This window comes from Leptinotarsa decemlineata, unplaced genomic scaffold (genome assembly GCF_025532065.1).
Source record: "Leptinotarsa decemlineata unplaced genomic scaffold, Ldec_3_MD MMD2_tig00000251_RagTag_RagTag, whole genome shotgun sequence".
In the NCBI taxonomy this organism is placed as follows: Eukaryota; Metazoa; Arthropoda; class Insecta; order Coleoptera; family Chrysomelidae; genus Leptinotarsa; species Leptinotarsa decemlineata.
Genome location: NW_027412547.1, coordinates 6,900,676 through 6,913,578, shown reverse-complemented (window position 1 = coordinate 6,913,578; position 12,903 = coordinate 6,900,676). Strand labels below are relative to the sequence as shown.

Genomic DNA, 12,903 nt, shown 5'->3' with positions numbered 1-12,903 from the left:
CATAAATCGTCCTACAGTATACATAATTGACAAAAAAATACATAAAACAACAGTAACGAATATAGACCTTGCTGATGAGTTAATGATCTATTTTAATTATGTCGCAGTTGAAAACACTGCTGATGTTGGTGATATACTTTTTTGAAAGTGTAGTTGATAAAATTCACTGTGAAAGAAAATGGCATTCTAATTTCCATAAACGGAATTGAGTTTGTTTCATAATAGCAAACTTTACCAAAACTGTAAGTTCTTGGAGGAGTAAATATTTGATTATTGTTACAATATTTATTACAAAACAATTCAAAAAATTCACAGGTGTGACTTATTTTCCTGAAAAATATATCACAGAAGTACAATGAAGACCATTCTGTGCATAATAAAAAACAAGCACTCTTCCCACCTGAAATGCGATACTTTTCTCAACGCGCGTTTCAACAACCAAGTTAGCCTCTTCAGAAGATGAAGAAATGCATTACTGTACTCGAAAAAGTTTTTTTAATGCATACAAAAATTGAAAAACGAATCTGAATCCGATAAATAGTATATATGAGAGTAAAATAAGAGCATTCGAGATGAAAGAATGGAAGCTCTGTTAGAGACTATAGTCAATATTAATTTGTTGTTTAGACAAGAGGTGTTGAGTCATATTTTTCGATAGTTTTCAAATAAAAAAAACTGTGTTTTATTGAATAGTGCAAACGGTTCAAGTCAGACAAATCAAATTTATTACACATATTCCATGACTAAGTTAATTCCACCTCTATACTTTATTGTAAGATAATGACCAAAGAGATCTGTGCTGACTACTTATGCGAGAATTTTGTCTTAATTTCTTTTGGCAAAACAGTAAAGATTTGTATTCTGAATTGAAAATATTGCCAATTATTATTACCATTATTATTTTTATTTCAATTCATAATAGAGATCAGAACATTTCATTTCATCATAGTTTCACATCAGCTTGTAACTAATAATAATGACCATTGATAAAGTTCACTGGTTAAAAATATATGCACAACTATCGATTTTTATTTTGGAATAGGTATCAACCAACACAAAACAAAAAGGCATATTTTTCCTTCAAATTAATACACTACGTTGGACAAAACTTGAAGCAATTGCTCCTTTCTTCAACACTAATGAGTTTTTGGGGCCACTTAAATATAATTTCTCGTGCGACAGTGTTGATTTTTGCGACAGATATCAGTTTAAACTCGCGGTGTGAAGTTCAATTATAACGTGCAAAAAATGATTGAGGAAAGTAACGTATTCATATACTGAGGATTAATATCTTACACATCTATATAAATGCTTTCTAATCAACACATTACATTTGGCCATTATTTGAAACATTAAAATTCTTATATAATAAACTATCCTTTAAAGATATACATATTCCATCGTGGATTTTTTTGAAGACCTTTTCCAGTATAACAATAAATAGTGAAATGTTTTTTTTATATCTCAAAGAGATCAGGCAGCGTTTTCTCACTGATGATATCGTTATATTTCAACCAACTCACACAAAATATTGATAAAATATACACAAACATTCCTCTTGAATTACTACTCTCATTGGTGGAAACTTCATTATGAAAATCCGTTCGGTTTTTGAGTTTATGGCTTTCAGATAGATAGACAGATAGACGGACTGACGCGACCTTTGTTTTATAATATGTAGTGATGTAGTGGGAGTGATAATATGTACTGACGGGGATTTTATTATTTTTTGGCTCTGTTTTAAACTGTTTATCCACCACCAGAGTAACTTTTCATAAATAATGTAGTCAATTCTACAATTATCAATGTATCTCATTTTGAAAACTATGTATAGGTAAATGGAAAGTGGTATTGAAATGAAAATCATCTGATTTCTATAAACTGTAGGTGAAATGATGTTCCAACCGTGTTAGGAATGACACGTTGAAAGGTAAGACCTCTTCAGTCATCAGCTCGCACAAGTTTCTCGACTTCTGAGAGTTGTCGTTCGTGTGAGGGCGACAGATGATTAACGGAAAAACAGATTCTGAACAGAGACAGACAGATATAGGAGCAAATTTCAATAAAGAAACATTTGGAGAGAACAATGAGTCTTATGGAGGAAGTAAAGATTTTATTCATTATCATAATTAAAAAAATTCCAAAGTGTAATCAAACACCCAAAGACCTGCTCAGAAAGAATAGTAAATCCTACCTCGTGCCGTTGAATAAATCAATATATAAAAGGAAAACAGAATGAAAAATAAATCTCAGTTAGACAAAAAAGAAAAAACATTCAAAAAAACCATACTTATGAAAGAGCCTTTTTATGGAAAAATACAATCTCATTGTCAAGGCGAATGATTCAAGTGCAATAATTCATCATTAAAGTCACTTTGCAGAAATAATATATTGTTATTCGAAATTGTTAATGAAAGAAAATAAACATTGATAAAAAACTAAGTTACACTAGGGAAGTAAATACCTTATTAATGTTACAATATTTATTATCATAGTTAATTTTTTTTTGTGTATTTTATTCGCATCTTGAAAGATCTCTGACAACGAGAAAAATGAATCCTACCTTGTGCAGTTGATCTAACAGTCGACCTACAGCAGACGGGGGTGCACCGAGCCGGGAAGAGAACAGAAGATGCACTCGGCACTAGGTAGTCGCGCGGTCTGAACTCTCGATAACGCGCCGACAGCAGCAAAATCACAGGATGCTGTGCGGATCGGAGCTGGAGTAAAAGGCCGGTGGAGAGTGACTAACGCGCGGGGACCGTTCTCCTCGTCTATCGATCACTGGATGAGCCTGAGCGCTGAGCGAGAAAATGACGAAGAGGACGACGGGCGGGGCGCACGCACTGATGTTCTTGCGCGCTCCGGAACAGGGGCGGATTGTCGAAAATTACGAGAAAATGTATTCGATATTTTTTTCTGAAACCATCCTTATCAATATTCAAAATGACAAAAAGGGACTGAGCACCTTTATATGTCGTTGTCAGTACCGACATTTTCTCTAACAACTACCATTGCTATAGTAACGTAAAATATTATTTTATTCATAGAGATCGAGGTCGATCACCCGCTCTTGATAATTTCTCAGCACAAAAAAAGCGTTTGAACTACTTCATGACTGTCGGGCCTTTCGGCGTTGTTGTGGTCATGTTTAAGTTGGGCTAGAATAAACAAATGTATATATTACATCTGGCTGATGGTCATATGCTTAAGAAAGTTAGAAAACGGGAAAAAGGTGGGGGAGTCAGCCCGTCGAGACGAGTTCGGGGTGTGTCATCCCTCAGCTTTCGAGGCTCAGCCTTCGAGGCTGAGGATGGTGGCCTAAATAGAGAAGTTGTTTTTCTTTTGGTTCGCTGAGGAATAACGAGGAATGTGTCCCAAATAAATGGATGGAGTTTGGCGAGTGATAGCATGCCATAGCATTCATATATGGATTCATTATCGAAATGTATGCTACGTCTGATGTCGTAGATGATTTTTCGGATGAGGGGCTGACTGGTGAGATCAAGAATGTGTTTGGCTAAGAAAAATTTGTCGTGATGTTTGAGTTGGAATGATTTGGGGATAATTTCGTGATCAGGATTTGAAGAAAGTGAGATAGCAGATCAGGTTGGATCTTCAAATAAGCAGTGAGAAATAGGTTTTGGTGTGTTTTAGTATTTCCTCGCCGTAAAGGCGTACTATATATTCGGATAAGTTTTCGCGGTCTACACAGTCTACAGAAAATCAACACACACAAACATATAGTTCAACGTAAACTCCCATCATCACCCAGCATGAAACAACTCCGTCTTGAATTCTCTCATCCACAGATTTTTCAACCTCATAGACCTCCACAATGAACCACAAGAGCAGGCTGAACTTAAATCAGCTCTCCTTCAAAATCGATTCACAGACCATCAAATTTTCACAGTCCTTCGTTCCCCCAAGGACAGAATTGTAAATGAATCCCAGGGTATATACAAAATTCCATGCTCCGATTGCGATACAACATAAGTAGGCCAAACCAACAGACGTGTGGCAAGTAGAGTATACGAACATCAACTTGCTATCCGAAAGTCAGACCCATCCTCAGCCCTGTCCAAACATCATCGAGAGATAGGACACAGCATAGACTTTGCGAACACTAAGACCGATCGCCACAGCGACTACCAACTACCTGGATGCCCCTGATGCTCACCCCCCACCAAGACGTCCGCTGATGGTAATCACCCGAAGCCCCGTTTCCACATCACCACTTCAGTAGCTTCCGCCGATATAAATACCACCCATCGATACCTCACTTCATCAGACTTCACTTCATCAGACTAGTAACTTCCTATCTATCTAACCGACAAATCCGCGTTAAAGTCGGCGAAGCCTTATCCTCCCCCTCCTCCCCCAAAGCCGGTGTCCCCCAGGGCTCAGTCCTCGCTCCCTCCTTATTTCTTATCTATGCTCACAACGTCCACACCGCCCAGAAAATCCTCCGATATGCCGATGACACGATCCTATACTCTTCCGTTCCCAACACCCGCAGCTTGCAAATTCAAGCACAAAACATGATCGACCATTTCGAGCAGTGGTGCAACAAATGGCGAATCGAAATGAATCCCACCGAAACCATCCTATTCAGACAGCCTAACACCTCTACCCTAACACCTCTACCCGTCCTAAACTAAATCCTGATAACTTGAATCTCAGACTTCTAGGAGAAAACCTCATACTCCTGGATTCGGTGTCCTACTTGGGGGCCACCTTCACGAGGACCCTCAACCTGAGAGAGAGACACTGGACAGAGTCCGGAAGAGAGCCAATCTGCTGAAAGCTCTGAGAGGCAAGCTCGAGAGATGCGACAGTTAAACTCTCCTCACAATATAAAACTTTCATTAGATCAGTCCTAGACTACAAAGCGATTATTTACTGTACGCTTCCCCCAAGACTATACCACCGTATTCTTACAACCGAGAGAAGAATCCTTCGTAAACATAACCTTCCCTACCGATATCCATCTCTAAACCTATATAACCTAATCAATACTACACCTATCAACCTACGATTTTAGGAACTTCAAGGACTATATGCGATCAGAACGATGAGCAGCAATAACACCGATGCCATCAACTCGCTCACAACGCCTTGGACTCCCCGTGGAGGATCCAGAAGGATACCCAGGAAAAAGCTCCCGTTTCCCCCAGCCATACTCCTGGGAGGAATGGAAGATCCGCCGGAGCCGATCCAGAATATCCTAGAGGAATTCCCACTGGGAATCAGATAGCGGACAGCAGCGTCCTGGAAAGAGCCGTAATCAGAATTCACCCCCAATAACCCCAGCCTAACAACCCGTACCTAAATACCAATACCCACTGCAACGGACCCGGCCACCCCGCGGAACAACGGAAAAACAAGAAAAACAAGAGGAACACTAAACAACACAACACTAGACATCGATACACAAAACAACACAACAATAGACACCGTCACACAACACACACACATTCAACCCACTAACCCTGAAGAGGAATAAGCCTACAGCAGGGCCCCACACAAAACACACTTTAACAAAATGTATTGTAATTATTTCATAAAAGATAAATAAACGTTTTTGACTTTTTTGATTCACCTCACTTCAATCTGAGGAGTAGGCAGATTGAGGCCTTAGAGAGAACGCATGACGAGACCTAAGGAGTAGGCAGATTGAAGCCCCGGTGTCAAGTCACACAAGCATTGAAGCAAATATACTGATATTTTTTAGTGAATAACAATCGTTTTTGTAATTGAAAGTTATAGTTTCATTCGATGGATGACTATTTATTTTGTAGGGGGTATGTATAGTCGAACGTGGTAGATATTTTGTACAAATGCTGAACTAAGACTTCAAATACTTACCAGGACTTGACACAACTTTAACGACTGAGCTTAACGCATCTTTCGCAGATGAAATTCCCCTTACTCATTGCATTTGTTTCATCATATTACTATATTGAAATTTTAATATAATGTTTATATACCTACATGTTATTTTATAATATAACTTCATTGAAAATTTATTATAATTCTTATAGATCTATTTAAAATTAATTTCACGTATGTTTTATTGCTATAACGAAACAAGTACTTGGGTACTAATCGTTTTTTACTGTCTTACTCATTTGATAATTATTTTAAAATGTATCTATATTGTGTATTCTGTACAGCTACCTGTTAAGTGAACAAAGTTATTATTCTGTGTATTCTTTATGATGTTTGACTTATTTCATTTATATACACAGCATTCTTGAATTGTTACAATTTCCACATTTCATAATTTTTAATGACATTTTTAATTTTGTGATTTTTTCTAAATGTTACATGCATATGTTTTTTGGACATAATAGCATTCTTACATATATGTATTTTTATGGAAAACAAGTTCTCTGCACTGGTCCTAGAATCGCTTTAATAATTCATTCTATGTTGTAACTTATTTGTATCTGTATCTGCATTTGTCTTTTGTGTTCAAGAAATGTTCACCATTGGTAGCTAAGCAAAATTACAGTCTATTCTCGAATTCCTGTCGGACTTTTGTAAATGTTTCGCTATTAATTTATCTGCATATGTCAGTAATCCTGTGTCTTAGGTCCTGAATGTCCTGTGGGAGAGTTTTGTATACCATTGTCTTCAAATAACCCCAGAGAAAGAAGTCCAATGGCGTTAAATCCGGAGATCTCGCCGGCTATTTTAGAGCGCCTCTTCGATTTGTCAGGATACCGTTGATCGAGCAACTGTCGGACATGCAATGCGTAGTGTGGCGGTGCACTGTCCTGTTGAAAATGTAAATTTTGTTCATCCAAGAGCGGGTTGTCTTCTTCATCACTTGGCGTTCTAAGGACTGTGATATGGGTGGATCGATTACATTTTCCAATAAGTTTAAACACAATTGACCAGTTAAATTTTCTTCAATAGAAATAGGGCCAATTATTTCGTTTCCCAGAATTCCACCCCAGACGTTTTTTTGTGGATATTGCGTATGATCCTCTCGAAACAAGTGTGGATTTTTCTTATCCCAGTATCTACAGTTATGCTTATTTACAAAGCCATTAAGGAAAAAGTTGATTCATCACTGAAGCAAATATTTTTTATTAAATTCGGGTCCTTCGAATTCTCGCAGTCATTATTTCACAAAATTCAATTCTCCTGTCAAAGTCATCCTCACTGAGTTGCTGAAGAATACTCATTTTGTAAGGAAAGAACTTGTTTAGTTTCAAAACGTGTATAGAACCAACTGAAATATTTACCAACTTAGCGACTACCGAAATTGAAGTAGTAGGCTCAACGGCGAATTGGCCTAAAATCTCAATCTGTGCGACTTCCGTAAGAACTCTCGGCTGCTTTACTGCTTTGTTGCATACAAAACCGGTCTCTTCTAATTTTTTAACAAGGTCTAGAACATATCGGTGACTCACATTTTGGCCTGCATGCCTTTCATTAAAAACCCGGGCTATCCTACGAGCACACTTATCTTCAGCACCATAAAAAAATAATTTCACTTCTTTCTTGTTAAATGTACACCATTACGATTTATATTAACGTCAGTGCAACTGACACCACTTGATAAACATTTCAAAATCAGGAATAACTAATTCTGATAAATGTTTTCACCATTTAATTGTAACTGACGCCAAGAAGCAACTGTGTGCCCTTATCTCACTTTCAGCTAAAGCAAAAAACTCTGTGTAAAAAAGAGACATAAACATACCGTTATTGTGTCAGTGGTAGCGGTTCCATAATTTTTTGCATTTTGTTATGATTCATTTTCTTTTTTCCCTATTTTACGAGAACGGATCAACCAATTTCAGTTTTCTAAATCTAATAAATGATGTGTTACAAGATGGGGGGTGCCATTTAAAATCATTGAGTGGAGGTAGCTAGGGAAAAGGGGGTTAAACCAAAAATACCACTGGCACTGGTTTTAAACTTCCTCCTCGATATCTATTTCAACGTGTTTTTTGCCTACGGTAAATTCTCCCTGCTAAACGAAGTACTAGGGGTGGGAAGTTTTGAAATGAAGGCACTGTATATACTTTCACACGAAGTATTCAACTTATCCATTTCGCTTGATTCTCTAGTCTGCGAACAAATTATTTCCGTTGGTTATTTGTCCAATATCCTATATTTATTCTCAAAACAGTTCAAAGTGAAACATCCTGTATGGTCTCAAACTCAGGAAACTCGTTGCTTCATTAGGAGACAGTCAATTGAGATAAATGCCACGAAATGGGATATTCCAGCCTGGAGGAGCCACTTGAAATTCTGAAATCGTTTTCCTAATTAAGTGTGTAGATGGTGAAAAATGATGAGCCATTTGGTGAATTAGCAAGCTAGGGTGAGATTTCTCTAACCACCGATAACTAGATTTTCATGAGACGACGGAAAATCAGATGAATATTCCGAATCGTCGCGAAGTAGTTTTGTGAATATCTCCTATGTTTGTTTGCAGTTCAATTGAGTAATATCATCAATGTTTCGTTCAGATTAAGGTATCAACATTCATTTTATATATTTCTGGATATTTGAAGTTTAATAAAAAATGAATAGATTTTAGATAAGTACCTACGTATTTCTTTCATGAGGTATTAGTGAAGCTCATTTATTTTTCAAAAACAAGTAATTCACTATGAATATAAACATTTTGTTGAATGTTTTTCTGGAAAATACATTTTGATTCATTCACCAGTTCATTTACTACGTAGTTACATACAATCGTTTTCTTACAATGATGAGATCTTTTCGCGATATTAATATTTGCAACCCGGTTGTTTGCTGATTTTTTTTGTTTCACATATCACTATGCTACATCTTCTTTTTGTCCAGTGTCATAGATATTGCTGGTCTTACTCGAGAATAATGCGAAAAAGCAACAACATCAAATCACTTGAAAAAGCTAATGTCTTTGCGAAACATGTTGTGATATATTTTTCAAATGAAGTTTGAGGTGTAGTTTTTGAAATCAATTAGAACGTTCGCCAATCAGGACCAGGCAAAAATTACCTAATTGATCGACTAGTGTAATTTTGGTAAAACTACATTGATTCGAAAGATCCTATTTCGATTGAATTACAGTTATAGGTAAACTCATAGAAACCAACAAAACTATTGAAACAACCTATAATAATAGAGGACGTTCTAATGATAACTTGGCCCCCCTGTAAGACAGAAACGAACGACAAATCAAAAATGTCAAAAACACGTCAATTTTTATTTCCAGGGAGACTAATTCTGATATAGATATCATACCCAAAACATCAACCCCCTGCGGTCAGCAACAAAACCCCCTATTTTTTTCGCTGGCATAAGGTCTTTTGTCCCTCTATTAATGTTGTGGTATTTTTTGGAATTGATTCAGTCGTTATTGAGAAATTAAATGTTGAACATTTTATTAAAGAAAAACAGAAAATTCGATGTCGCTCTTTTTATTGAGGAAATCAACAAAAGTAATATCAATGGGAACACAAGCAACGGATAAAGTGTTCAAAATGACCTCCGTCTAATTCCATACAATAATACAGTCTACTTTCGAAAGCGTTCCTTACATTATTGAAGATGTCCGGAGTCAGAAATCGGCATTTCCGAAAATTCTGTCACAGATATTCTAGATTTGTAGAATTTATTCAATTGGTAGTGAAGTTTTTAAGTGGACGATACTTTTAGCTGTTTCTGCACTGGTAGTTTTTGTTGAATCTAGTTGTCGTAGAACAAGAAGTAGGTAGTTGACCAGTGTCACATCTTCACGAATTTTTATTCAGTGATCCTTGTTCATTGTGTTCCAACATGGTTTATTCTACTCAATAAAGAATATAAGTTGTTGCAACCTGTTACCGTAATAATGAATGTGTTAAAGCTGCTGCAAGAATTTATAATACGAATTATCCAGACCACAACGTGAGCCATCAATACGTTAAACAGTTAATGAATATGTTTCGAATTTCAGGTTTTGTTCACAACGGAAAACATGAAGTATCCCGTCCTGTCAGATATGACGGAGTTGAAGTTGCAGTTTTGGGACATGTACAAATGAATAGTTGACAATCTTTCAGCCAAGTAGCCAAAGCGTCTGGTATATCAGCTACTAGTGTTTTTCAGATTTTGAAAGCCTTTAAATTCCATTCTTTCAAAATAAGGCTAGTTCAGGAATTAAACGTCGACTTCAATTTTGTGGTGTTCAGAGAGAAATTGAACAATAATCCAAACCTATTATACAATACATATTTTACAGACGAAATTTCTTTCATGTTGAATGGTGAAGTGAATAGACATAATTGTAGTTACTGGAGCGATGTGAATCCTCATTTGGTGGGGGAAACACATTCATAAACTACACAAAAATTGAATGTCTGGGCCGTTATTCTTGGTAATCATATTGTTGGACCATTCTTCATTGAAGAAAATCTCAATGAAGACACATACTTGAATTTATTACAAGACTGTGTAGATCCTGTGATTACACAAATTATAGAAAATGATGACAACTTGTCATCATTTGTGAAATTGGCCGCGGTGGTAGTGCGCCCGACTCACGATCGGAAGACCGTGGGTTCGATTTCTGCCTCGACCAGATATTTTTCTCGAGAGAATTTATCTGGTTGAAACTGGAATGATTCTGCAACCGTGTTAGGAATCACACGTTGAAAGGTAAGACCTCGTTAGTCCTTAGCTCGCACAAGTTTCTCAACTTCTGAGAGTTGTCGTTCGTATGGGGGCGACAGCTGATTAACGGAAAAACAGATTTTTTTTAAACTTAATAGAAACTGAAATAACATTCCAGCAGGATAGTACACCCTCACATTTTGATGTTCGGGTGAGACAGTTTTTGGCCGAAAGTTTTTCAATACATTCGATCGGCAGAAGGGGTCCAGTGGAATGGCCAGATAAATCACCTGATCTCGAGAGTAGACTGTATTATTGTATGGAAATAGATGAAGGTCATTTCGAACAATCCATCCGTTGATTTTGTTTCCACTGACATCATTTATTGTTGATTTCCTCATTAAAATGAACGACAGCGAATTTTCTGTTTTTTCTTAGATATCACCCCGCAGAGGGTGAAGTTTCGGGTTTCCAAATCAGAATTAGTCCCCCAAGAAATAAAATTTGGAGTTTTTTTTTTTATTTTCAATTATTCGTCCGTTTCTGACTTACAGGGTGGGGTCAAGTTTTCGGCGAGTAACTATTATATTTCCCATACTTAAAACTGACCGTTTCTGAGAAATTTCGAGAGATACAGACCATATTTCAAACATTGTTTTCACTCTGTAACGTGTAACGAGCTGCTCGTGATTAAACGTACTGCTTAGCTCAAAGGTTAAAGTTGACTACCACATGAAATTTTTAATGCAATAATAATCCGAGTGGCGAGAAAAATTGCCTCAAAATTTGTACACACATTTAATTGAATAACTTCTTAAAGTTGAATAGAACACCCCGTATTTAGTGGCGTAATTTGACGCAGGAGTAGATTTTCTTTCAAACTATATTAGGGTTCCCTATACCTATCCCTTCTGCTCCTTACACAAAAGGCGTTTTTATATTTTACATATGAGTAATTTTTTTATCTTCAAAATGAGACACGCTGTATTGTAATGAAAAGCCTAAAAAGCGTTTTGAACACTTTTTTATTGTAGAATACGTAGATTCGCTAAAATCACAAGTTACAATTTTTTAAAATAAGGTGTATCTAAAGTTAAATTCAGGCAAATGTAAAAACTAAAATTCATTGACATTTCTGAAATATTAGAAAGCATTCTTCAAAATTAGAAGAGACATGTGCCATGATTATTGAGGCGAAATATGTTGAATTTGCTTGTTTCTTAGCAAATATATTAGACTTCATAGTGAAATAAATACCAAAATTACAATATGGGGTCATTAGAAACATACATTTACGATTGCCATAAAACATATTGTACTATTTTTTCAGTAATAGTAGGCTCTGGCCTAGATGACATTAATTATTATTATGAAACAAAAAGTATTTGACACAACTTTTTAATTAAACCATTATAATTGCTTCAATTAGTTTAAAATTATTGTCATTTTGAAATATTGTAAAATTAGGAACTTATCACCAGGAAGAATGAATTGATATGATTTTAATAATCGGCGAGTGTGAAGGAAACTGTTTATTAGCGTCTTAGCGTCAAGAGTATATGCCCAAAGGTATCCTAATAGGAGTAATTCTAACAAGGGTTCATTGAAAAAGTTGTTGCAGCTTTTCCGAAGAACAGGCAGTGTATCTTATAATATGCAAGAACGGCAAAAACTGGTTACTGGAAATGGACACAAGTCAACGAAAAATATGTGAAACAACTGGAATAAGCAGACAGAGTAGGTATCTAAAGAATAATTAATAATAATTTGGTATGTAACTTTTTTGGGAGTCACCCTGTATATTTCGAAATAATTTTCGAATATGCTCCTCAGTGACCCACATATAACTGTGGTAAAAGTTTTTCCCTAACTGTCTTCATTTCTCGTAGAAATACAGAGGCGAATGTGGTGGGCCACCCTATATATATATATATATATTTCAATATTAAATTCGTGTCGAGTTTGTAAATTCTATGCAGTTCTTGCTCAGCAATTAAACTGGAAATATTGTGCTTTAACATGGAACGCCATCACTTACCATTGGCTGAGATGGATAGAGCTGTAGGGCTTCTTCAAGGTGGCATGCGACAAAATGATGTAGCTCTTCGTTTGGGGGTCTCTCAAAGTGTTATCAGTCGATTGTGGCGGCGTTTCCGTGAAACTGGCAGTCCAGCCGAACAACATCCAGGGCGAGGACGCGCTACAACTGCAGTTCAAGACCGATTTTTGGTCTTAACCGCAAGAAGACAACCGACAATTACAGCACCTGAGTTGGTTAACGTGTTGCAGCAGACGCAC

At 36.6% G+C, this 12,903-nt stretch overlaps 1 protein-coding gene across 5 annotated transcripts in view; it reads right to left on the bottom strand.

Moving 5' to 3' along the window:
- The window catches only part of LOC111513297 (uncharacterized), a 472,097-nt gene extending 469,287 nt beyond the window's left edge, over positions 1-2,810 (bottom strand). For 2 of the 5 annotated variants that reach the window (XM_074173608.1, XM_074173609.1), the window contains exon 1: positions 2,564-2,808. The gene's annotated coding sequence lies outside the window, so the exon portion shown is untranslated. Of the gene's footprint in view, positions 1-2,563 lie in introns of all 5 variants that reach the window. The other 3 variants (XM_074173613.1, XM_074173612.1, XM_074173611.1) reach the window with 3 other exon arrangements.
- Positions 2,811-12,903: the final 10,093 nt, after the last annotated feature.